Source organism: Chiloscyllium plagiosum, unplaced genomic scaffold (genome assembly GCF_037043375.1).
Source record: "Chiloscyllium plagiosum isolate Xiang-an unplaced genomic scaffold, Cpla_swu_hap1 HiC_scaffold_47, whole genome shotgun sequence".
Lineage (NCBI taxonomy): Eukaryota > Metazoa > Chordata > Chondrichthyes > Orectolobiformes > Hemiscylliidae > Chiloscyllium > Chiloscyllium plagiosum.
In genome coordinates, this window is record NW_028270185.1 from 13,954,736 (window position 1) to 13,979,925 (window position 25,190).

The following is a 25,190-nucleotide window of genomic DNA, read 5'->3' on the forward strand; positions in this document are numbered from 1 at the left end:
CCAGAGGACACAGCTTAAAAATACGGGGTGGACCATTTAGGACAGAGCTCAGGAGAAACTTCTTCACCCAGAGAGTGGTGGCTGTGTGGAATGCTCTGCCCTAGAGGGCAGTGGAGGCCCACTCTCTGGATTCATTTAAGAAAGAGTTGGATAGAGCTCTCAAAGATAGTGGAATCAAGGGTTATGGAGATAAGGCAGGAACAGGATACTGATTAGGAATGATCAGCCATGATTATATTGAATGGCGGTGCAGGCTCGAAGGGCTGAATGGCCTACTCCTGCACCTATTGTCTATTGTCTATTGTCTATTAGGACACAACATTTAGGCTGTCTTTCTTTGACAGTTTCTCATGACTAAAGTAATTAATCAATTTCCCCAAATGACAGTTGTCTTATACAGAAGGTGACTTCAGGTGAGTGGTACAACAACCAGATCTTGTGCCTATTTTGTATCTATATTAATGTACAGATTTTCCAAGGGAGAGGAGGTGGTGTAGTGGTAATGTTCCAGGTTAGTTTGGAGTATTGCGTGCAATTCTGGTCTCCTTCCTGTCGGAGGGATGTTGTGGAACTTGGGAGGGTTTGGAGGGGATTTGCAGGGATGTTGCTGGAGTTGGAGGATTTGAGCTGTGGGGGGAGGTTGGGTGGGCTGGGGTTGTTTTCCCTGGAGCGTCGGAGGCTGAGGGGTGACCTTGTAGGGGTTTGTAGAATCGTGGGGGGGCATGGATGGGATGAATGGATGGGATCTTTTCCCTGGGGTGGGGGCAGTTTGGAACTGGAGGGCGTGGGTTTAGGGTGAGAGGGGAAAGATGTGGAGGAGACCTGGGGCGGGAGGGGTGACTTTTTCCCACAGAGGGTGGTGTGTGTGTGGAGTGGGCTGCCAGGAGAAGTGGTGGAGGCTGGTACAATTGCAACATTTAAAAGGCATCTGGATGGGTATTTGAATAGGAAGAGTTTGGAGGGATATGGGCCGGGTGCTGGCAGGTCGGACCAGATTGGGTTGGGATATCTGGTCGGCATGGACGAGTTGAACTGAAGGGTCTGTTTCTGTGCTGTACATCTCTATGACTCTAGTAAATCCATCATACCATGCTGGGGACGTGGGTTCAAATTTGAATTCAATGGGAAAAAAAAACTTCGGTGCAATGGTAGTTTCCCTACCACTGGGTTCAAGTCTCAAATGCTCCAGAAATGTGATGACACAACTGTTCAGGTTGATTAAAAATACGCTACAAGGTTCAGTGATCAGGAATAACCGATTCTCTTTACCCTCACTAGATTCCCAATCACTAACCCCCCTATTCCTTCTATCAATTGACAATCTGAAGTTGGTGGTTATAGATCAGTTTCAAACATACAAGCGAGTTAAACAAAAATTCTTTAAGCTGAACAGTCTAACCTTGCAGTTGAGGTGATCATGTATCAAAGAAATGATGGAAATCCCCTTCCCTGTGAAAGAATGAAAAGAGGTAGGAGGGGAATTCTTATCTTTGGACTAAATCATATAACAAGTCATTCGTTAACCCTTTCAGAACATGAAAGTACTTGATAAATAACCACGCGTGGGTAACCGAAACAGAGAAGTAAACTACAAAGAGATGCTCACAATTACTTGTCCAAAAAATTCTACAAGCTTGAGAGTTGATGATCTACCTTGAAATAAAAAAAAGCTTATTTCTGTTGTGGCTTTTCATGACTTCAACATATCTGTATTGCATACATACAAAGAGGTACATTTTGATGTCGAGCAGTTGTTGGGTGTGTCAGCTGTGACTCAGTTAGTAGCATGGTTGCTTCTTCATCATAAGGTCCCACTCCAGGAGTTGAACACAAAAGCCTGCACAGTTACTGCAGTGCTGTGCTATTGAAGGTGCTGTGTGTGGAAAAGGTGTTAAACCATGGCCCTGCTCGGGTGAAGGTAGTAGATCCAATTTTAAAGAAGAACAAGGGAAATATCAAACAGAAGTCAACTTGTTGAGTTTGAACCTGTGGGTATTCAAAGGAAATTTAAGGAAAGGATAAACTGCATTGTATACTGTTCATAGGTCACATAACAGCAACTCACCAAGCTTATTTTAATCATCTCTCCCAGCCCTGCGATCTGCACCATTCAGATGGTATATAATTGGCTATTGTGAGTTTCTCAAATTCATACACCATCCTATGGCATGGTTCTTGCTGGGTCAAAATCCCATACCCGCAACACCTCCACCATTCTCTCCTGCCTGGACACACACTGACTGATCCCACCCTGATCCAGAGACTGCCTTTGAAGAACAAGAAATGACCATTTAGCCCTCTGTACACCCAGTCAACTCACACACATCTTCAAATATCCTCTGCCTTTTTCCAGAAGGAAACCTTCTGCTCAGATTCTTGACTGCCCCTTGCCCAGGTAAAACCAGATCTAGCCTTTACCTTCAGTCGTTCAAGTGAGGTTAATCATAGAAATGCCCTGCCCCATCTCACATTTGCCAGTCTTTCACTGACAATCTCCCTATCCAGTTCAACCCAGCTGCTCAAACACCTTGTTTACTTTCTCAACCTTTCATGCAAGGGTGTACTACTCTTATCAAAACCCTCCAAAAATTACAATCTGCAGCAGAGCAATAAAAAACAAAATCAGCTAGTCCTTTGGAAGCACAGAACTTGAGTATTGCTGAGAAAAAGACATATTGTGTCAAAGTGTTTCACCTGGCAGTCATCAGGAGAAAGTCACAAGAGTTACGATTATAAAGGGAAAGCAACATTTTTACTGTATGCAGATTGGTGGAGTCTGACAGATAGCAACATTGCTATGGAGAATGCAGAAGTTAACGATGACTGACAGTTAACTGACAAACTTTTAAACTAGGCAGGTTGATTCTGATTGGTCAATACATTGTCCTGAGAAATTAACCAGGAAATAGCTATCGCCTCCTATGATGAGTTGAAACAGGCACAGTATGTGGACATGTCTTTTCTGTTTACAAATAACAAGGCCCTGTGTACTAATATGCAAGTATGCTATACTGTTAGTCTAACTGACACCCTTGAATTTACTCCCGGAGTAATTCTTCACATTCTCTGGATTATTATAACAAATGTTATCCAATTGCAGACTCAAATGGAATGTTGATTATTGTTTTGTACGTGAAGGCTGGTTGGGTGTGGTCAGTCCTTGGCTTGTTGTGAATAACCAAAGTGATTAAGTATTCAACAAATTCAGTTCATTAATTTTTATCACATAAATTGTTTTCCATCCTGATTTTGATCAATAATTTGGGATGTTCATCATCCACAGCCTTAGTGATTTTGGGGCCAATTCCTTAGAAATATTCAAGAGGGAGCTGGATGTGGTCCTTGTGGCTAAAGCGATCAAGGGGTACGGGGAGAGAGTGGGAGTGGGCTGCTGAGATTGCATGATCAGCCACGATCATGTTGAATGGTGGTGCAGGCTTGAAAAGCTGAAGAGCCTAATTCTGCACTTATTTTCTACGTTTCTATGTAATGATACCAAGAGTCCATATATTCCCAAACTTCCTTTTATTATTTGAAGCAATTATTATTTTTTTCATCAAATTCATTAATTGTATTCAAAACATAATTAATGATGCACATTTCCATGGCTACCTGGATCAAGGATTGTCTTTTTGTAAAACTGCATGAGCAGAGCAAAGTGATGGGTCAGAAGATCCCAGGCCAAGATAGCACCAGGGTGTGGGGGCATGGTTCAGGAATGTACAGAGGTGTAGGGAATAAGGTTACTTTGGAAGCACACACATGCAATCTCAATAATGGCCATTTAGCATTATATCCATTGGGGTAATAGCTCATCTAAGTTATATAACCCTTCCTGAACTATCCATTGTAATGATCCGAATCTATCCATTGTAGCTATTTTCCCAACAAGCTTTAAGATCATTCTCCTATTTATTCCCTTAGATCATGTCCCATTCATATAAACCCTTTCATTTACTGGGCTCATCTTTTTACCTATCCAATGTAGCCATTCCCCATTAATTCATAGGCACCCCCTCTATACATCCACAGCACCTGTTTATACCTAATGGGTTTATATTTATGACTTGGTTAACCGACTGATGTAAACATTTCTAATTGCATCACATGAATGGATTAACAGCCTCGGTTCTGTAATCGACAGGGATTTTTTGATAGGTGGTAAAATTAGTTTACTGAATAATTTCAAACCCCAGGTGATAAATTCAGTTCCTTTTATTTTAAATAACCGAAAGCATATTGAGCAGAATGGCCTACTCTGCAGTGTGCACTCAAACAGAACACTTGCCCTGTCCTGATAATGATTGGGGCCACACATTGTGTAAGTGCTGGGTGGATAGTTCAAGCAATCCACCCCTTCTGTCATTATCCCTTCAAGAGAAGCCATTGAACAGATTAGGAGTTTCAAGGATAGGATCAGATTATGTTGGAGTAAAGGAGACTCTGTGAACCTTCAAAAATCATGGGAAAGACCCCGGGTGCAGCAGTCTCACACCCCCCTTTCCAATAGATGATTGCCTAGTGGTACTATTGATGAGATTACTTATAGTGTGGAAACAGGCCCTTTAGAAAAGATTTACAAGGATGTTGCCAGAGTTGGAGGATTTGAGCTATAGGGAGAGGCTGAACAGGCTGTGGCTGTTTTCCCTGGAGCATCGGAGGCTGAGGGGTGACCTTATAGAGGTTTACAAAATTATGAGGGGCATGGAGAGGATAAATAGACAAAGTATTTTCCCTGGGGTCAGGGAGTCCAGAACTAGAGGGCAGAGGTTTAGGGTGAGAGGGGAAAGATATAAAAGAGACCTAAGGGGCAACTTTTTCACGCAGAGGGGGTACGTGTATGGAATGAGCTGCCAGAGGAAGTGGTGCAGGCTGGTACAATTGCAACATTTAAGAGGCATTTAGATGGGTATATGAATAGGAAGGGTTTGGAGGGATAAGGGCCAGGTGCTGGTAGGTGGGACTAGATTGGGTTGGGATATCTGGTCGGCATGGACAGGTTGGACCACAGGGTCTGTTTCCATGCTGTACATCTCTATGATTATGACTCTAAGTCCACACCAACCCTCCGAAGAGTAACCCACCCGGACCCATTTCCCTCTGAGTAATGCACCTAACAGTATGGACAAGTTAGCATAGCCAATTCACCAGGCCTGCACATCTTTGGACTGTTGGAGGAAACCGGAGCAAACCCACGCAGAGACAGGGAGGATGTGCAAACTCCATACAGTCGCCCGAGGCCGGAATCAAACCCAGGTCCCTGGCACTGTGAGGCAACAGCGCTCACCACTGAGGCACTGTGCCACCCCACCATGCAGTCCACTATTGGATTGTTAATTCAGAGACCCTGCTAATGTTCTGGGTCCTGGGTTTGAATCCTGCCATGGTAGATGGTGGAATTTGAATTCATTACATATCTAGAATTGGGTGTCTAATGATGACCGTGAAACCATTGTTGGAAAAACCCATATGGTTCACTCATGTCCTTTATGGAAGAAAACTGCTACCCTTACCTTGTCTGGCCTACATGTGACTCCACAATAATGTGGTTGACACTTAACAATAAATGCTTTTCCAGCACCACTCTAATCTTGACTCTAATTTCCAGCAGCTGCAGTACCCACTTTCGCTTGCCTGACTATTTGGACTGAGACAAACACATTCACCCACACTCTATCAAGCATCAAAGGAGTGGGCAGCAAAGGGCAAAGTTGTTGACCCTACAGAATTGCCCTGGAGTCTCCAGGAATTAAACTCTTAACTTCAAAGTACTGAAACAAGAAATCCCGATTGCAACAAAATACAGTTTTAAAAAAAAGTTTTTGCTGTTACTAATAATAAACTTAGGATAGATGGGAAATTCCTGAAAAAATTACTATCCTATTGGCAACAAAGGTAGTGCATAGGCTATTGGGTGACAAGTGATGAGGGTGTGGATCAGGGTGATTCTCGCTAAGCTTCAGGAGGCTGGAGATGGAACTAGCGATCCAGAAACCTAGATTCCAGTTCTGAGGACGTGGGTTCAAATCCCACCATGGCAGATAGTGAAATTTTAATTCAATTGTTAAAAAAATCTGGAATAAAGTTGACCAAAGTCTATTGTCAAAAACATCCATCTGGTTCACTGATGTCTTTCATGAAGAAAATTTGTCTTCCAGGTGATAATTCAGGAATGTCCAAGTAGAGTTGCTTCTAAATGAAGCCCAGAAGCCATCCCCATATGAGACAAGTGCTTCCCTGCACAAACAGGTGGTCATTCAAGATCTTGCTGTCCGTGTATTAACTCACAGCATTCACTATTCACCCATTATCCCTGTGCTCCCTCATTGGCTCCTGTTGTGTAATGGTGTAGCCATGTTTGCGCTCCTCCTGTGATGTCAGTTCTGGCCTCTTGAGCTCCAGTATTGGTGACTGCCTGTAGCTGCCTAGTCCCTAAACTCTGGAATTCCCTCCTGAAATGTGTCTCTCTACACGTTTGATTTGTTTTGATTTATTATTGTCATATGTACTGAAATACAGTGAAAGTATTGTTTTGCACGTTATCCTGGCAAATCCTACTTACATAAGTACATCAGGGTAATAGAATGAAATGCAGAATATAATTTTACAGGTACAGAGGAAGATCAACTCTAATGTATGAGAGTCTAGATTAGAGTGGTGCTGGAAAAGCACAGCAGGTCAGGCAGCATCCGAGGAGCAGGAAAATCGACATTTCGGGCAAAAGCCCTTCATCAGGAATAAAGCTCTATTCCTGATGAAGGGCTTTTGTCCGAAACGTCGATTTTCCTGCTCCTCAGATGCTCCCTGACCTGCTGTGCTTTTCCAGCACCACTCTAATCTAGACTCTGGTTTCCAGCATCTGCAGTCCTTGTTTTTATTTAATGTATGAGAGGTCTGTTTGTAAGTCTGATAACAGCAGGGAAGAAGCTGTTCTTGAATCTGTTGGTGCACGTTTTCAAACTATTGTATGTTCTGCCTGATGGAAGAGGATGGAAGACAGTTTAATCAGGATGGGAGGGGTCTTTGAATATGTTGGTTGCCCTCTCAAGGCAGCAGAATGTATGGCCAGGGTCATTGGAAGCAAGGTTGCTTTTCGTGATGGACTGGGCTGCGTTCACAACTCTCTGTAATTTCTTGCAGTCTTGGGCACAGCAGTTGCTATACCAAGCTATGATGCGCCCTACCTTGAAGTTTTCTATGGTGCATCTATATACAAATTGGTAAGAGTCCTTTAGGACATGCTGAATTTCCTTATCCTCCTGAGGAGGTAGAGACGTTGTTGTGCTTTCTCGCCCTCTTTCCTCCTTTAAGATGCTCCTTAAAACCTTTCTCCTCCCTAATACCATTTTATGCAACTGTGTTAAATTTTGCTTGATAACCCTCCAATAAAGTGCCTTTAGAAACTACTGAACATCAATGCAAGTTGTGGTCAGAGACTGGGCACATTGAGTCACATAGCCAGAATGAGTCATCATGTTATCTCCATGGTAATTATCGTTTATGAAATATGCAACATAAAAAGTAAACTGAAGCTGTGCGTTTATATCCTCCAATAACAGTGAAGGCCCATCTTCCCGAACCAACATCACATTCAGAATGAAAGTCAATGCATTTTTGCTTCTTTTCAAGGAGTGATCTGTGAGTTATTCTGACCTAATATTCAGAATGTTTGTGGCACTCATTTATGAATTGTGAATCTTGCTACTAATTCTTGTCTTGCATTTATTCAGCAATAATTTCACACTCAGGACATCAGAAGCTGAAACTTGTCATATTTTGTAGAAAAGTGTTTTTGCTACATTTTATGGAGGGTTTCTCACCATGAGGCCTAGCAAGTCTCCTCACGTTATTGACCCAAACTCAGCATATTAATCACCCATCATGCCTCTGTGATGGCCCTGATGCTGGTCTGATTCTCTGACTCACTGTAGCTGGAAGAATTCACCGCTGGGTGGATATCTCAAACTCCCTGGCACTGGTGTTGTCTTTAAAAGACCATCGTTCACCCAATAAAACACCATCAGTCTGTAACGGGAGGTATGTTTTGTGGCATCTGCCCCAGACCTGATAAAAAATGCAAGTTTGATGCCACCTTTAGCATCCCAATTCATAAACTGTGGTCAGGGACCTGGAGGTTCCAGTGGACACTCTTTTCCCCCAGGTCTGGCAGAGGAAGCCACGATAGCACACGCTGCCAGCCTTGTCTGAGGGTCAGTGTGGTCCGAGCTGTCTGGAGGAATGCTCAGCAGTGCAGAAACAGCCCTGGGGTTCCTGGTTCACTCCGCGAGCCCGCTCCCCGTCCCTGTATGCAATGTGTCCTTGCAGCACCATTGCAATGAGAGGTGTCAGTGCACTCCAAAGTGCAGAATTAAAAACCAGAAGTGTACAGTAAATGGATTGGAGATGCGCCAGGACGATGCACAGAGGCTGGTACATTTCTGGATGCTGGTGTGTGTACAGTTACTGTCTGTGGTGCATGCCCTGAGATCTTAGCGCCTGGTGTCCAACATAGAAGTCCAGAGGAGCACGCATTCAGCTGGAGTCACTCAGTACCTGCTCTGACCTCCATGTCAAGAATGCTTGGCATCTAGTTCTATCCAACAGGTGATAGAATGGGAACTGAATATTAATAAGGTGAGATTCAGTAATGTTGTGGTTGATAATGAGCAATACTCCCAGTTAAATAAGCCTCTCACTGCTTTACTAGCGAGTATTTTGGTTTGATGTCTGGAACACTGTTGCAAAATACTTGTTGTTCTTGTTGTCAAGAAAGCCCTCCCTTGACAAATCACATGATTCTCCCAAATTTTCCCTATAGCCCATCACGTCACTCAGGGCTTGGGAAGATTCCGCCCTTTCTATACCAAGTGGAGTCGTTTTAAAATATAATCACGGTGAAAATGTAGTAAAGCAAATAAACAAAGGCAGCCATTAATAATGTACAGAGAATATCAACAACGTGTAACCAAAATCACAATATCTGCATGCTTTTAGTTATCTTGCCCATGAACATAACCAGGGTTCTGATTTCCAATTTGCATAGCAATTAATCTTCAAATTGTTACAGATTTCATTAACAAATTTAACTTAAAAGGCACTTACCTTTATACTTCCCTTTTGCATGTTTCCATGTTCCAATCTTGTAAACCACCCAGAACATGCTGAGTCAGGTTTTAGCTGGTACTGTCTGCACTCAGTGGCAGGCCCTCAAACACCCACAGCAAGTGGGAAGTTCCTTTACTTGGCCTCTTCCTTGGTTTTATTTACCACCACATTTCCCATTGCTGGCAAAACGACAGAGTGACCAAGCTCATTCACCAACTCATTGCCAACGGTCTGGGAAGATTCTGAAAACTCAGCTTATGAAATCTCTCTTCGTGATTTAATCCCTGGAGTCCTGCAATGCTTGATATTTCTGCTGCATGTCTCCAGGCCAATATATCCTTCCTACGGTGTGATGTCCAGAACACAGTAACTTAAAGTATAATCTGACAAGCACGTTGTATATTTGAAACATAATCTCTACTCTTTGTCTCCACTTCTATATAGAACAGCCAACATTTCATTCGCTTCTTTTGTTTATTTTCTGTACATATTCATGACATTTCCCTGATCTATGTTTCTGAACCTGTTTGTCACTTCGGATTTTCAATCTTTGTAGTCTTTCACCATTTAGAAAGTCCCCTATTTCATCCTGCTTAGTCCAAAATAGAAGATCTCAGATTTGCTGACACTGAAATCCACTGACACGGTTTTGGACACTTACTTAATCTATTATTATCTCTTTGTAATTTTCTAAAGTGCATTCATCCAGATGCAAACCATTCTTTTTTTAAACATATTAAACCAAAAAAGAAAGCAGATTATTTCTGTGTTTTTTCTGACCTTGGTGCACAGCTTAACAGCAAAGCAAAGATTACACCCAATTGATCTTAAAAAAGATCATAATTTCATCACATAATAACCATGCGCTCTTTGAAGTCTCCAAAACAGTGCATCCAATCTGTGTGCAAAAAGATCCTGTGAAAAACAATGTGTTGGACAAACAGGCAATAATTTTCTTTAGCAGCACTATTTGAGGAATAAATGTTGTACAGAAAATCAGGAAAGTGACCACCTTCTCCTGTCCACCACTCACTTCCTTCAGTACTGCAGGATCATTAATATCCATTTGATGGTGGTTCATATGTGGAGTGAATTGCTAGAGGAAGTGGTGGATGCAGATACAGTTACAACATTTAAAAGACATTTAGACAGGCACAAGAACAGGAAAGTTTTGGAGGGATAGGGGCCAAATGCAGGCAAGTGGGACTAGTCGAGTTTGGGAAACTTGGTCAGCATGGACTGGTTGGACTGAAGGGCTGTTTCCATGCTACATGACTCTATGACAAGGGAAACAGACCTTTAACAGCTCATGGAAAAGATGGTACCTCTGTTAATGCAGCTCTCCCACAGCACCTCACTGAAGCATCAATGACTATTATATCTCTGACGTAGCTTATATCCACAACTTCCTGACACACAGGTGACAGTGCTGTTCAGCTGACACATGAAACTTTGAATGTTGGAGTTTACCAGAAATTCATGGCCATTCAATTTTTACCACAAGTTCTCAAATGGCAAAGAATCTTCCAATGAACAAGGATCTTGAAACTTTCTGTCAAATAAATCACAAGCTGCCGTTATGCTGGTGCTATCTCTAGGAAGAATCAGGTAAGTGGTGATCTATGAAATCTGGATTCCTTGTTCTGATTGCTCTAATCTGATTCAGAGATTAAGAAATCTAAGTGTGGATAGAGGAGGTGGTCCCCTGGGATCTATGTCCAGTGCAGCGACTACCTAATGACTTTTCTAATGTTACCGAAACCAATCTCTGACATTGTAGACTTTCTATGTCACAAGAGCAATGGTTTCAGCCTTCCAGTAAGCATCATTAACATCCCAAAGGGAGTGTTCCTCCTCTGAACTCAGCAGATAATTTGCTTAGAAACAGAACAAAGTCAGGCCTTCATGAAGAAATTCTCTGCCCTTCTTTGAATGTAAACACTGGATCTTCTTTGTTCACAGAGGTGACAGTCAGGACAGCAGAATAACATTTTATTTGAAACCCAATGGTGTAACCCTCCCTCAGCGCTCTTTGAGCTAAGGCTGACACTAAGCATAAAGATGCTCTTACTAGAAATTGACAACTTTGCAGCAAATAGTTCTCTTAAAGGAATAGAAGCAGGACCACATGGGTGGGGTTGAACAGAACAGGTCACTCAGTCTGCTATCAAAGATATTGGGTCAAGGGATTAGTCTTGGTCAGAAACTCGGGAGACCTGCTTGTTCTTTTTTCAGTAAAGTCTTTCCATATTTCTGTTAACCTAATGTTAGAGTGTTACTCTGTTGTGCTATCACAATTACACACCTGTCCATTATTTTGACAAACTCATTTGATGAAAAATACCATCCTTGACACAATTGAATTGTGGCCTATTGTGTAGGCCTCAGGAATCCCCCGTTTGTGTTCCCCCAACTGAACCGTTTTCTTTCAAAACATGTGCATTTTCTGAAGGAAAGATGGACATTTCCCATCTCATTAATTTCTTTCTGTGCATTTTGTTCTGAAAGGCTTCTCAACCTCTACTTCATAACAAAGAAGGATATCTGTTCTGTTACAATACACCAAAGAGTATAAGCAACTTAATTATTTATGGGGTTTGGCTATCACTAATGGACATTAGTGTTTTATCAGCTACAGGTGACCTTGAAGTATCAGAGGGAGAGGTCCAAACATTTAAAGGAGAGAGCTGATTGCTAATGATTGCTTTGCTTTGAAAAACTAATCTTTTGATAGTGTCACCCATGACTTATTTGGTCGCATTCTCACTCTAAGTCATAAAGGTTGAAGGTTCACTCCTGAGACATGAGCAGAACATCTTGGTTTGCTTTGGTGCTGTCTGCCAAAACTGTGAGCTGCACATTGAGATACCCAGTCTGGAATATCTCAGGTTGGTGGGTGTCTGCACATACACTGCCCTGAGGCTCTTAAGCAAAGCTCTTCAACTCCATATGAACTGTAACACTCCTTTATTTAAATCTGTACACAATGGGCTCTCAACTACAGCTCCAATCTGGCACCTCCCTCACCACATGCCTATGCTTGATTGGTGTCTTCCTGATGTCAGAGTCTTATGATCAGTTACATCACGATTTACATGAATCTCATTGTATCATAGATTATACAATCCAGGTGTAGTACTGAGGGAGTGTGCTGCATCATCAGAGATGCCCATCCTTTCAGAAGAGATGCTTAACCAAGGTGGATGGACAAATAGATAAATAAATATTCTAGTGCTGGAACAATATTTATCCCTCACCCAACATCACAAAATATCAGATTATCTGCTGATTATCTTTGTTCTATGGGTTCTAGCTGTGTGTGTAATACGAGCAAGGGAGATCATAGCTTTAACACCCCCACATGAGTTTGGTAATTTCCCCTACTTGATTAGTCCTGGCTTCCAACAGCACTGGGTTGGGGCAGGTGCTTTCCAGTTCCCACTCAGTTCTGTTCACATGGCTTCTCCTTGGAGCCCAAAATCTCAGACAAACCTTTCGCAAATCAATGCTGACCCATTCCAATGGGGTCCTCAGTGTGCGTGTCTCTACACTTCATTAACTTCTATAACATGCTTAGACTCTGAACATTTCCGGGAGATGGTTTCCATCGACCACTTGTTAAGTTCTGAGACAAAAGGAATGCTTCTGATCCAACCACAGCAATAAATCAATAAAATATAAGTAAGGCAATTTTACCTAGTCAATACTGGATTTAGTGCAGTGGAGGCCAGGACGTTAAATCTCTCTAAGGCAGAGATTGATAAATTCTTAATCTCGCAAAGAATTAAGGGATACAGGGAAAGTGCGGGTAAGTGGCATTGAAATGCCCATCAGCCATGATTGAATGGTGGACTGGACTCGATGAGTCGAATGGCCTTACTTCCACTCTTATATGTCTTATAGACATCTGAGCTGCCCAAGAGCAGAGTTTGCTGAAGAGAAATGGGAACTTCAAAAGCTTGGTTAAGTAAAAAATAGTCATTGTGTACTCCTCTGCCTGCCCCTCAAACCAACAGCACCATGTATCTACCTACACATCATAAGGAATAGGAGCAGGAGTAGGCCATCTGGCCTATGTCTGCCATTCAATAAGATCATGGCTGATCTTTTTGTGGACTTAGCTTTACCCGCCTGCTCACCATAACCTTAATTCCTTCACTGTTCAAAGATCTATCTGCCTTTGCCTTAAAAACAAGGAAGCCTCAACTGCTTCACAGGGCAGGGAATTCCACAGATTTACAATCCTTTGGATGAAGAAGCTCCTCCTCAACTCAGTCCTAAATCTGTTCCCCCTAATTTTGAGGCTATGCCCCCCTAGTTCTAGTTTCATCCATTAGTGGAAACAACCTCATATCTATTCCCTTCATAACTTTCTATGTTCTGTAGTTGTTCAAGAAGCTGGCTCATCTTCACCCTTCCAAGGACAATTAGAAATGGGCAACCTTGTCAGTGATATCATAATCTGTGAATGATGAAAAAAGTTCTCTCTGAATATGTTGTTAATTTCCTAGCTTTGGTGCTAAGCAGAAGTGTAATGGTAAGTGTAACACATTCATAGAGTGCATTCAACTTAATTAAACAAATAGACATAAAGAAACCAGACATGAATCAGAAATGAAGAGTCAAAAAGGTTTGATTGAAAGCCATGGTTGAAGGGGTGATCTCTGGAAGATGTTTAGATCTTGATACTGCAAAACAGGTCAAGAAAATTGCAGGCTTGGCCTTCTAATAATGGGATGAAGGGACAGGGTCCAGAGTCAGAAGAACAGAGAATTAAAGTAGTATGTATATAATGCAAGGTGTGGGTGGATGAGAATGAGATATTAAGTCTGGCTTGAGGAATCACTATGCACAAGAACAGAAGTAATAGGAGTTAGAGTCAACTATATAGACCATCAAATCTGATCTGCCTTACAATACAAATGAGGGTTAGCTAAATGATAATTGATAGAGGAGAATTTTATAGACAAATTAAAGTTTATGGAAGGTGGATGCTGAAAGGTTGTCCAGTCAAACTTTGGAATAGTTGATTCTAGAGTTGGCAAGGTTAACGGGTTCCAATAATGGAAGAGGCAAGCGGTGGGTAGAGGTGAACAATATAAAACTAAACAATCTTGATTTTGCATAAGATGTGGGCTTCAAGGTTCATCCAAGGGTCAAAACATTAAAATAATATTGCAAGTAATCTCTGCAGAGGAGAAGTTAGAGTCAACAACAATAAAGCTGAGTTCATCCTGATGGCCAATTACTTAAGTCTAACCAGCGTTGAACTGGAAGAAGTTATGACTCATCTAAGAAGATGTTGGACAAGAAATCTTCTAACACAGAGGCAACTGAGAGGCATGGAGGGGGGAATGGAAAGGCAGGGCTGGGATCCATTAACAGACATGTGAAAATGTTGACATCATATCTGTGGATGATTTTGCTAAAGAATGCAAGTATTTCAGGAAAGTATGGCACCCTGGATGGATCCAGAAATAAATGTCAGGGAACTCCAAAGTGATGGTGTGAAGCACTGGCTCCACAAAGTAAGAATGGTCCAATACAAAAGGAATCTTACGGAGGTGAACAACAAAGAGGCAGATATTGGAGGGCAGTGCAACAGTTAACTGTACTAAAAGCTGCAATGAAGTCAAGCAGGAAAAGAAGCAAGGATGCTTCTTGAATGTTCTTGAAGGTTCATTCCTCTAGGCAAATGGAAGATATTCTATCACTCTTGCGTCAATATAATCAGCAGAAAGGCTATAAGGAATAAAGAGGTGAGTTGATTTCCATAGAATTCCTAGCTTCTTGTAGCCACAGTAGTTATATGGTTAGTCCAGTTCAGTATCTGGGCAAAAGTGAGGACTGCAGATGCTGGAGATTAGAGTCAAGATTAGAATGGTGCTAGAAATGCACAGCAGGTCAGGCAGCATCCGAGGAGCAGGGAAATCGACGTTTCGGATTGTGACACCCACACTAATCAACCCTAATAACCCTCTCCGTGACCAAACATTTCAACTCCCCCTCCCACTCTACCGAGGACATGCAGGTCCTGGGCCTTCTCCACCGCCACTCCCTCACCACCCGATGCCTGGAGGAAGAACGCCTTGTGTTCCGCCTCGGGACTCTCCAACCTCAGGGCATCAATGTGGACTTCACCAGTTTCCTCATTTCCCCTCCCCCACCTTACCCCAGTTCCAAAATTCCAGCTCAGCACCATCCTTATGACCTGTCCCACCTATCAAACTTCCTTCCCACCTATCTGCTCCACCCTCCTCTCCAACCTATCACCTTTACCCTTTCCTCCATCCACCTATTGCACTCCCAGCTACCTTCTCCAGAGCCCCACCCCCTCCCATTTAACTCTTCACCTCCAAGGCTTCTAGCCTCATTCCTGATGAAAGGCCCCTGCCTGAAACTTCGATTTTCCTGTTTCTCAGATTCTGCCTGACCTACTGTGCATTTCCAGCACCACTCTAATCTTGATTCAGTTCAGTTTCTGGTCAATGGTAACCCCCAGGATGTTAGTGAGTGAAGGATTAATTGGTCGTAATGCCACAGAATGTCAAGAAAGGATGATTAGATTCCCTCTTATTGGAAGTAATTATTGCTTGGTACTTGATTGGGGTAAATGTTACTCGCCACTTATGACCCCAGCCTAGATATTGTCCAGGTCTTACTGCATTTGGGATATACATTGCTTCAGTATTTGGGGAGTTGCAAATGTTGCAAGAGTGATAGAATATCTTCCATTTGCCGAGAGGAATGAACCTTCAAGAACATTCAAGAAGCTTGACACCATTCAGGGCAAAGCAGACCATTTGTTTTGTATCCGTGCACCACCTTCATCATTTGCTTCCTTTACCATTGATGCACACTGGGAACAGTGTATACCAAGATGCACTGCAGTAAACCTCCTTTGACAGCACCTTCACACCCATGAGCTCTATCATCTAGAAGGAGAAGGGCTGCAGATAGATGGAAACACCACCACCTGCACGTGCCACACCAAGCCACATGCCATTCTGACTTGGAAATATGTCACCATCTCTTTGCTGTTGCTGGGTCAAAATCCTGGAACACGCATCCTAAGAGCTCTGGTTCCTTGCACCCTTAGGACTGCAGTGGTTCAAGGAAGCAACTCATCACGACCTTTTCCAGGGCAATTAGAGATAGACAATAAAAGCTGGTCTAGCCAGTGACAAGCACATCCATGAATTAATACAAGTTTTATAAAAGAAGCTGAATGTTTGACAGGTTTGACAAGGATTTGCATGGGGGAGTTTACATGAAGAGTTGAAACCATTGTGAATGAATAGATCACTACAGGGAAAGAGATGCAACAGATATTTTTCATTGCATTTGTCTGTTCAATTTATGATAAAAATTCACTTTCAGCCCAGTCTACAGCATGAGGTTCACTTTAGAAGGTCTTGAAATTCAAACAAAGCTTGTATCCTGGCCCTCAGTTGCTTTGAAAGGGTATGTTGGGAGGAAAGTAACCTTATCAATGATTAAGTTGTGTGAAATGATGTTTAGATCTTATCCTATTGGCCTTTCCTCTTGACTGTTTAATCCCATGTTCTGTGGCTGCATTTGTTCCTTGCAGGTTTTCGGATCTAAGTCTTCCAGTATAATGACAGCTTAAATACACTATTCATTGTTCCCTCAGTTCTACTATATTTCGACTTTGTTGCTGGCAAAAGATTCAGATGGCAGATTGCCAGCATATTATTTTGGATGAGAACTTAAACCAAGATCTATCTACCCTCTTGGGTGGTTGAAAGAAGTCTAACAGGATTATTCTGAAGAACAGCAAGGGAGTTTTTGCTAGAGTGCACCCTACATCCAACATGACCTAAACATAATCTCATCATTTGTCCAATTTATGTTTGTGGGATCTTGCTGTGTGCAACTTATCCACTGCATTTGCTATGTCCCAACAGGAATTACACATTAAAAGTACTTTGTTAGGTGTAAAGCACTTTGGGATGTCCTGAGTTTGTGAAAGGTGTTATATAAATGCAAGTTCCTTTTTTTGTTTCAAAAACCTTACTTACATGAGAGGTTTGGAAACTTTTCCCCTAAGGGCAAGGAATTCCTCACGCTCACTATTTAATGAATTTAATTTTCTTTGAAAATCTTCTCTACCCACCATGTGCATCTGCCATGCCCATCCACTTGGCATGCCCCTGCCTCACCCATTTGGTACCTTACCTCACTCCCTGACTTACCCTAACTCCCCACCAACCTGTCACCCTGTGCTCCCCAACTCCTCCCCCCCCCCCCAACTCCTCACCACGCACCCCATTTCCTTTCCCACTCACCCCTCTAATACACATTCAGCAACTGCCTGCAGGATCTTTAAATCTTGGAATACAGTTGCCCATTCCGAAAGAAAAGGGATGTGTATAAATGCCGATCCACTCTGGTTTCCTTAGCTGGATTTGACTACTTTAGAGACAAAAAAAAACTGCAGATGCTGAAATCCAAAGTAGCAAGCCAGGCAGCATCAGGGGGTGGACAAGTCAACGATTCGGGTGTAACCCTTCTTCAGGATTGTGGGTGGGTGTGAGGGGAGCTGCAGATAAAGGATGGGTGTGGGAGAGGTTTGGGTTAGGAGAGGGGTGGAATGGTGAGGTAGAGATAGGTGAACTTTGGTAGTGGGTAAAATGTGACTACTTTAGCTGCAAAGGCTTAAAAGGGATCAGACCTGCTCTTGCTTGAAACAATTCCACTGGGCTGACTTGCAGTTTACTAGATGCGGGTCCTCATATTGTAGCAAAGGATGATCCTGAGATCAAGGTTCCTACCCTGACACTTTTGTTGAGGATTTCAGTGCTTATGGGATCCTGTAATGATTGGAGTCATTTCTGATGGATACTCTTATGAAAATATCCCACAGTTCAACTTTGGGTGCCCCAGCATTTGAGAGAGTCACTACAACATGGATATGGTGGGGGGGGGGGGGGGGGTGAGGGACAAAAATAACTCTGTGAAATGGTCTAGATTATTACTTTTCTATTGCTGTTATGATCCCATTTGCTTGTTAATGTTAATTACTAAAAGATGAAGAAGTGTGCAATTCTGGTCTCCTTCATTTTGGAAAGATGTGAAACTTGAAAGGGTTCAGAAAAGATTTGCAAGGATGTTTCCAGGGTTGGAGGATTTGAGCTATAGGGAGAGGCTGAACAGACTGGGTCTGTTTTCCCTGGAGTGTCAGAGGCTGAGGTTTACAAAATTATGAGGGGCATGGATAGGATAAATAGACAAAATATTTTCCCTGGGGTCAGGGTGTCCAGAACTAGAGGGCATAGGTTTAGAGTGAGAGGGGAAAGATACAAAAGAGACCAAAGAGGCAACTTTTTCACACAGAGGGTGGTACATGTATGGAATGAGCTGCCAGAGGAAGTGGTGGAGGCTGGTACAATTGCAACATTTAAAAGGCATTTGGATGGGTATATGAATAGGAAGGGTTTGGAGGGATATGGGCCGGGTGCTGGCAGGTGGGACTAGATTGGGGTTGGAATATCAGGTCGGCATGGACGGGTTGGACCAAAGGGTCTGTTTCCATGCTGTACATCTCTATGACTCTAACTGTCTTGGAATTATGACATGACAAAAAAAGGAAATTGAGCTCAAGATCAGATAAGGTCAGAATTTGGGTCTAAGGGGTCACTGTTCGAAAATCAATGGATGCCCATTTAAAACAGAGATAATTTTTATTCTTTCTCAGAGGGTTGGGAATCTGGAAAAGGTGGTGGGTGCAGAGTCATTGAATTGTTTTAATGCAGAAATGGATAGATTCTTGCTAAGTGTGGGAGGAAACGTTGTCAGGATAGGTGGAAGTATGGATTTGAGGTTATAATCAAATCAGCCATGATTTAATTGAATGCAGGGCAGGATCAAGGAGCTGAATAGCCTACTTCTGCTCCTGACTAGTATGTTTGTATGTTCATTAGTTAGTTAAAGAGAAAGCAGGGTTCAAATTACCAGCGCAGCTCGCAATTCATTATTTAAATGAGTCTAAATTTAAAAGTTTCCATTTCCAAATCTAACACAGTAGCTTCTCTGGAAATGCTATGTAAGGATGCCAGTGTCATACTAAGTAATTGTTTTAGCCATTGACACAGTGATCAGAAAGTTGCAGGTTTGATCCCTATTGTGAGCTGAGTTAACTATTGGCTTGAGAGCAACAGCAGAGTTATCACAACTGGCTTTAGAACCTTGAGCTGGAATGGGGAAGTTAACCAGAAATCCGAATAGAAAGTGTGCTTGCATAATACTAAGGGAAGTTAGACGAAGATGCATGTGGTAGCCAATTTTCACCCAGCAAGTTCCCATAAACATCAATGCTATAATGAATGGATAATTGCTCTATACTATTGATCAAAGGATCAGCATTGGCCAAGCGATTGGAGATAATTTCTCTGTTCTTCTTTAAAATCGGATCTATAACATCCACTGACATTGTATATGGAGCCGCAGTTTAACATTTTATCTGAACGTTGGCATGTTTGACAGTACAGGCAGAAGTGGGTCCTGCAGATGCTGGTGATCAGAGTCAAGGTTAGAGTGGTGCTGGAAAAGCACAGCAGGTCAGGCAGCCTCCGAGGAGTAGGAAAATCGACATTTCGGGCAAAAGCCCTTCATCGGGATTCCTTTTCCAGCACCACTCTAATCTTGACTATGTTTGACAGTAAGTACACCCTCACTCTGGATCCCTGGTTTGTATTGCAGAGTGATGCCAACAGCAAGGGTTCAATTCCAACACTGCTGAGAGTCCATGAAGGAGTTGCTTCTGAATCTCTCCCCTTGCTTGAGGTGTGGTGACCCTCAGATAAAACCACCACCAGTCATCTCTCTGTGATGAGACAGTAGCCTATGGTCTGTTAAGGGCAAAAGTGAGGACTGCAGATACTGGAAACCAGAGTTTAGATCAGAGTGGTGCTGGAAAAGCACAGCAGGTCAGGCAGCATCCGAGGAGCAGGAAAATCAAGGTTTTGGGCAAAAGCCCTTCATCAGCACCACTCTGATCTAAACTATGGTCTGTTAAGGCAATGGTGACTTTGGTCCCTCATTAATGCCTTGGATTGTCAGCCTAGACTTTTGAGCTCAAAACCTAGTCTGGAACTTGAACCCATAACCTTTGAACCAGAGTTTGGAATGCTACCACTGTTTTAGTAGAACAGGGACAGTTCTAGGGAGGGTCTAATCCTGAAACCACTAATTAGCCAAAGAAGGAAAATGCCTCACACCTGCTAGTGCACAGCATCATAGCAGGTCTTTGTGTGTACATATCCAAATGAACCATCTCAATTCAAGCTGAAGTAATTATTCACAGTTCTGCACTCACCATTCAAAGCTGACAATGCAGCCTTTAAGAAAGAATTTAAATGCAGATCATTATCCTCGATGGAGGTTGGGCCTCCCATTCAGTTTGTGCTGACTCTCAGCAAGTTACATAAATACAGCTCCTTACTTGAACAGTAGGACGAGGCAGCTAATTAGTGCATTCTGGCACTGCCTACTACTCAGTAACTATTCTCTTCATTTGTTATTGCATAACATGACCACAGTACTTGGACACAAAGAGGGTCAGAACATATCCCAGAAACCATCAGAAATACTTTGCAGACTGAATACAACTGCCCTTGATTCTATAATGTACTTTGTTTCGCACAAATGAAAGGCACCCCTTAGTTATTGCCACACGAGAAGAAGGCTCTTAATTCAACAATGGGTTTTCAATCATTTACTCCCATTGTGTAAGATTACAATCAAGGAAATCCCTTCCCACTCAGTCCCATTGTATAAAGCTCGATTGGAGAAAATCCCTTCCTATTCACTCCCATTATAAACTTCCAGTGGAGGAAGTCCTTTCTTGTTCACTCTCATTGCAAAAGAAATCAATGCAAGATCCTTTCCGAGTCACTGTCACTGGTAAAATATTCCAATGTACAAAAGAAATTTCCATTTGTTCCCATTGTACAAGTTTCCATTGACCAAATTTCCTTCCAATTCATTCCCATTGTGATGGAATCCCTCCCATTTTCCCTTATATTATAGGAAGTTGAGAGACAAAAGATATTTCACATTTTTCACCCCATTGCAGCCCAGGTGTCTTCCCATATTAAATCAAGATACTAAAGACATCAAGGGATGTGGGGATAGTGCTGGAGAATGGGGTGGAGGTAAAAGGTGAACCTTGATCTATTTGAATGCTAGAGCAGGCTTGAGGGGCCAAATGGCCTGTTCCTGTTTCCTATGTGCCATATTCAAGTCGATCTTCTACCTCCTTGTGGTATTTTCTTTTTGTTCTCTCAATCATTCTTCAGATGAGATCAGTCAGTTAACCAACCTCACAGACAAATCAGCTCCTGGAGACAGAATAAGAGTGGCCAGAGTAAGTCTGATATTCCATTCCACTTTATGGGTAAGCTTTTGGTATTTTCCAGCTGGCATAACCGTTTGAACAGTAATAGTATTCCACTATTATCTGGCCCGACTCATTAGGATTAACTCACGGAACTACTTAATTGCCAATGATGTCAGCATTAAGCTATTCAAGACCTCTGAAGTATTTCGCAGCTGACTGTAGCTGTTCTATAAGGATTAACACATTTCCAGAGTAATCTTTGGAAATCTCTCCAAAATTCCAGCTGAACAGGATGTTAAATGACATACCAGCTGATCAGGCCCTCTTGTTTTCTTTTAAGATTGAGGTGATGAAGGCTTCTGTAAAATTGTGGTGGGAGTGGGTGGTGAGAAGGTGAGAGGATGAGGGCTATTGGGAACTGGGAGAAGAGGAGGTGGGCCAATAGGGACATGTGGGAAGAGAGAAGGGCCTATCAGCTACAGGGAAGGGGAGGAGATTATATAGGAGTGGGAAGAATGGGAAGAAAGCCAATGGGATCTCTGGAAGAAGGGTTAATGGGAGTAGTGGGTAGGGGACAGGACCAATAGGAACTGGCAGAGGGAAAGAAGGCCAATGAGATTAATGGGGAGGGACATTCAGAACTAGGGGAAAAGGAGGAGAGCCCATGGGGATGTAGAGAATGGGGGAAATGGTGAGTAGCATAGCCAAAATCAACTGGGGAGGAAGGGGATGAGTGTCTGGGGAGGTTGTGGAGTAGGGGAGGGTGAGGAGGCTAGGGGAAAGGAACAAAGGAAAGGTATAGTGAATTGAGCTGAGCTGAGCTGTGAGAATAATATGATGTATTAACATTCTGAGAAGCAACTAACGTGGCTCATTTGGTAGCACTCCTGCATTTGAATGCCAAAGTATTTGTGTTCAGGACTCATTCCAAGGTTTCAACCCATAAAGTTATACTGATATCCAGTGAAGTGCTGGGGAGTGCAGCACTGTTCGAGTAGCTGTTTTGTAAATGACACATTGAACCAAGGCTCCACCTTGTGCTCAGGCGAATGTAATTAACATTATTTTGAAGAACAGCAGTGGAGTTATCACAAATATTCTGCTCAAAATGTATTATTCAGTCAACATGACTAAAACAGATGGTCTGGTCACTGTCACACTGCTGTAAGTGGGAGTTTTCTGCATCCATGTTGTCACACTTCCTGCATTATTATACAGACTACTCTTCAAAATGTGCTTTGTTGGTTGTAAAGCACTTTTGAGACACCCAGTGATTACGAAAAGTGCTGGGGTGTTTCCGAACAAAGAGACCTTGAGGTGCAGCTTCATAGTTCCTTGAAGGCGGACACACAGATAGACAGGGTAGTGAAGGCAACATTTGGTATATTTGCCTTTATTAATCAGTGCATTGAGTATAGGAATTAGAATGTCATATTGCGACAGGACATTGGTTACGCCACAGAATAATGGGTTCAGTTTGGATCTCCCTGTTATAGGAGAGATGTTGTTAGACTTGAAAGGATGCAGGAAAGATTTACAAAGATGTTGTCAGGGTTGGAGGGTTTGAGCTATAGGAAGAGGCTGAATAGGCTGGGCTATTTTCCCTGGAGGGTTAGAGGTTGAGGGGTGACCTTATACAGGCTTATAAAATCATGAGAGGCATGGATAGGGTAAATAGACAAGGTCTTTATCCCAGGGTTAGGGGAGTCCCAAACTAGAGATCATAGGTTTAAGGTGAGAGGGGAAAGATTTAAAAAGGACCTGAGGGTAGCTTTTTCACACAGAGGGTGGTGTATGTATGGAATGAGCTGCTAGAGCAAGTAGTGGAAACTGGTATAATTATAACATTTGAAGGGCATTCTGGATGAATACATGAAATAGGAAGGGCTGAGAGGGATATGCTGGCAAATGGGATTAGATTGCTGTAAGATATCTACCTCAGCATGGATGAGTTGGATGGTCTGGTTCCATGCTGTATGATTCTAAGTCTTTATTTTTGTAAGCTAATATTCTAGTATCAAAATCATAGAACCCCTACAATGTGGAAACAGGCCCTTCAGCCAACAGGTCCACACCGACCCTCCAAAGAGTAATCCATTCAGACCCATTCCCCTACCCTATTACTCTATATTTCTGCTGACTAATGCACCCAGCCTACGCATCCCTGAACATTATAGGTAATTTAGCATAGCCAATTCACCTGACCTGCACATCTTTGGATGGTGGGAGGAAACCGGAGCACCCGAAAGAAACCCACGCAGATACGGGGAGAGTGTGCAAACTCCACACAAACAGTCACCTGAGGGTGGAATTGAACCCAGGTCCCTGGCGCTGTGAGGCAGCAGTGCTAAACACTGAGCCACCGTGCCACCCCCCAATAGATAAAAATACCGACACCTTGTTAATTCCAAGGGTTAATACACTCAGGCTGGTGGTGTGGTGGGTTTTGAGGATTAGGCAATGCAATCATTTAATAAACTGGGAAGTAGATGAAACAATGGGTTAATACACTGCAGTTGAGACTGTGATGGAAAGTCTCTCGGCTGAAAGCATTCAGCTCATTCTCTTTGGCTATGACACAAAACATCCCATAATTTGGCTCAAATTTAGCAACCTCACTTCGAGAACCTGTAAAGATGTTGGGAATGGAAAAATCCATACTGATGCAGTAGTAGGCTGCGATGAAAGTACCTTATTATAGGGACATTCAGTCTGCAGCTGGATGTGTTTAAACAATGGAGAGGGCTTAATGGTGGCAGATAACTCCTGAAAGTGCACTAATATTACCCCATTATGTGCCATTTGCACCAGAATTAATGTTTATTGGTGGAGTAATTGTGATAAAACCCTTGGACAATACATATATAATCTTTTGGAGTGCAGCTATTTAAAAAAAAAGTCAAGCCAGTTTGCATTAGGGAACCTCAGCAGGGTTCGAGGAGTAAACATAAAACAGGGTCTGGCTCAGTCACTGTGCTGCCAAATAGCTCAATTGCACAGTCTCGTGGCTGTTTCTGTGCCACTTCACAAGGATGACAGGATAATATGGCTGGGAGAGGCAAAGGCCTGACTAAGAGGCAAAGAAAATGCCACAATTACATTAAATCAAGGCTTCAAAACCCTCCTCAATGAAACAGGATAGGAAGAGACAGAGTGGTGGACATTTTACAGGAGTGAGCAACAACCTCTATTTATATCACATCTCAAATGCAGTAAAATTCCCCGGGTGCTTCTCAGCAGCTTAATCAGACAAAAACCTGCATTTAACAGGTGACTGAAAGCTTGCCTGAAATTAAATGGAACATATGGCAAAGAATCAGGCCATTCAGCCCAACTACTCTATGCTGATATTTATACTCTAGCACAGGAGTATGCCATTCACACTGCTCCCCACTTCAAAGTGATCATGGCTGATCCTCTAGCTCCACGCCATATTCCCACTTTCTCACTGTTGTGATTGTAACAAGGTTAGGCAGGTGGATGTCATAGAATCTGTGTTCCTTAATTGGGGCTGTTAACCTCATCCAATCAGGGAGCCCTGGCTGATAAATGTAAGCGGGAGTTTCAGAGGTTCCATTCATTCTGAGAGCTGGCTCTGAGCTAGCTGGGTCAGTGTCATGTATTGTGCACATGTAAATAAAGGGTGACTTGGTTACGGGACACTGGCCTTTGTGGAGTTATTTCATTATCCACACTCCTTTGATGCCTTAAAAAGTCCATTCAA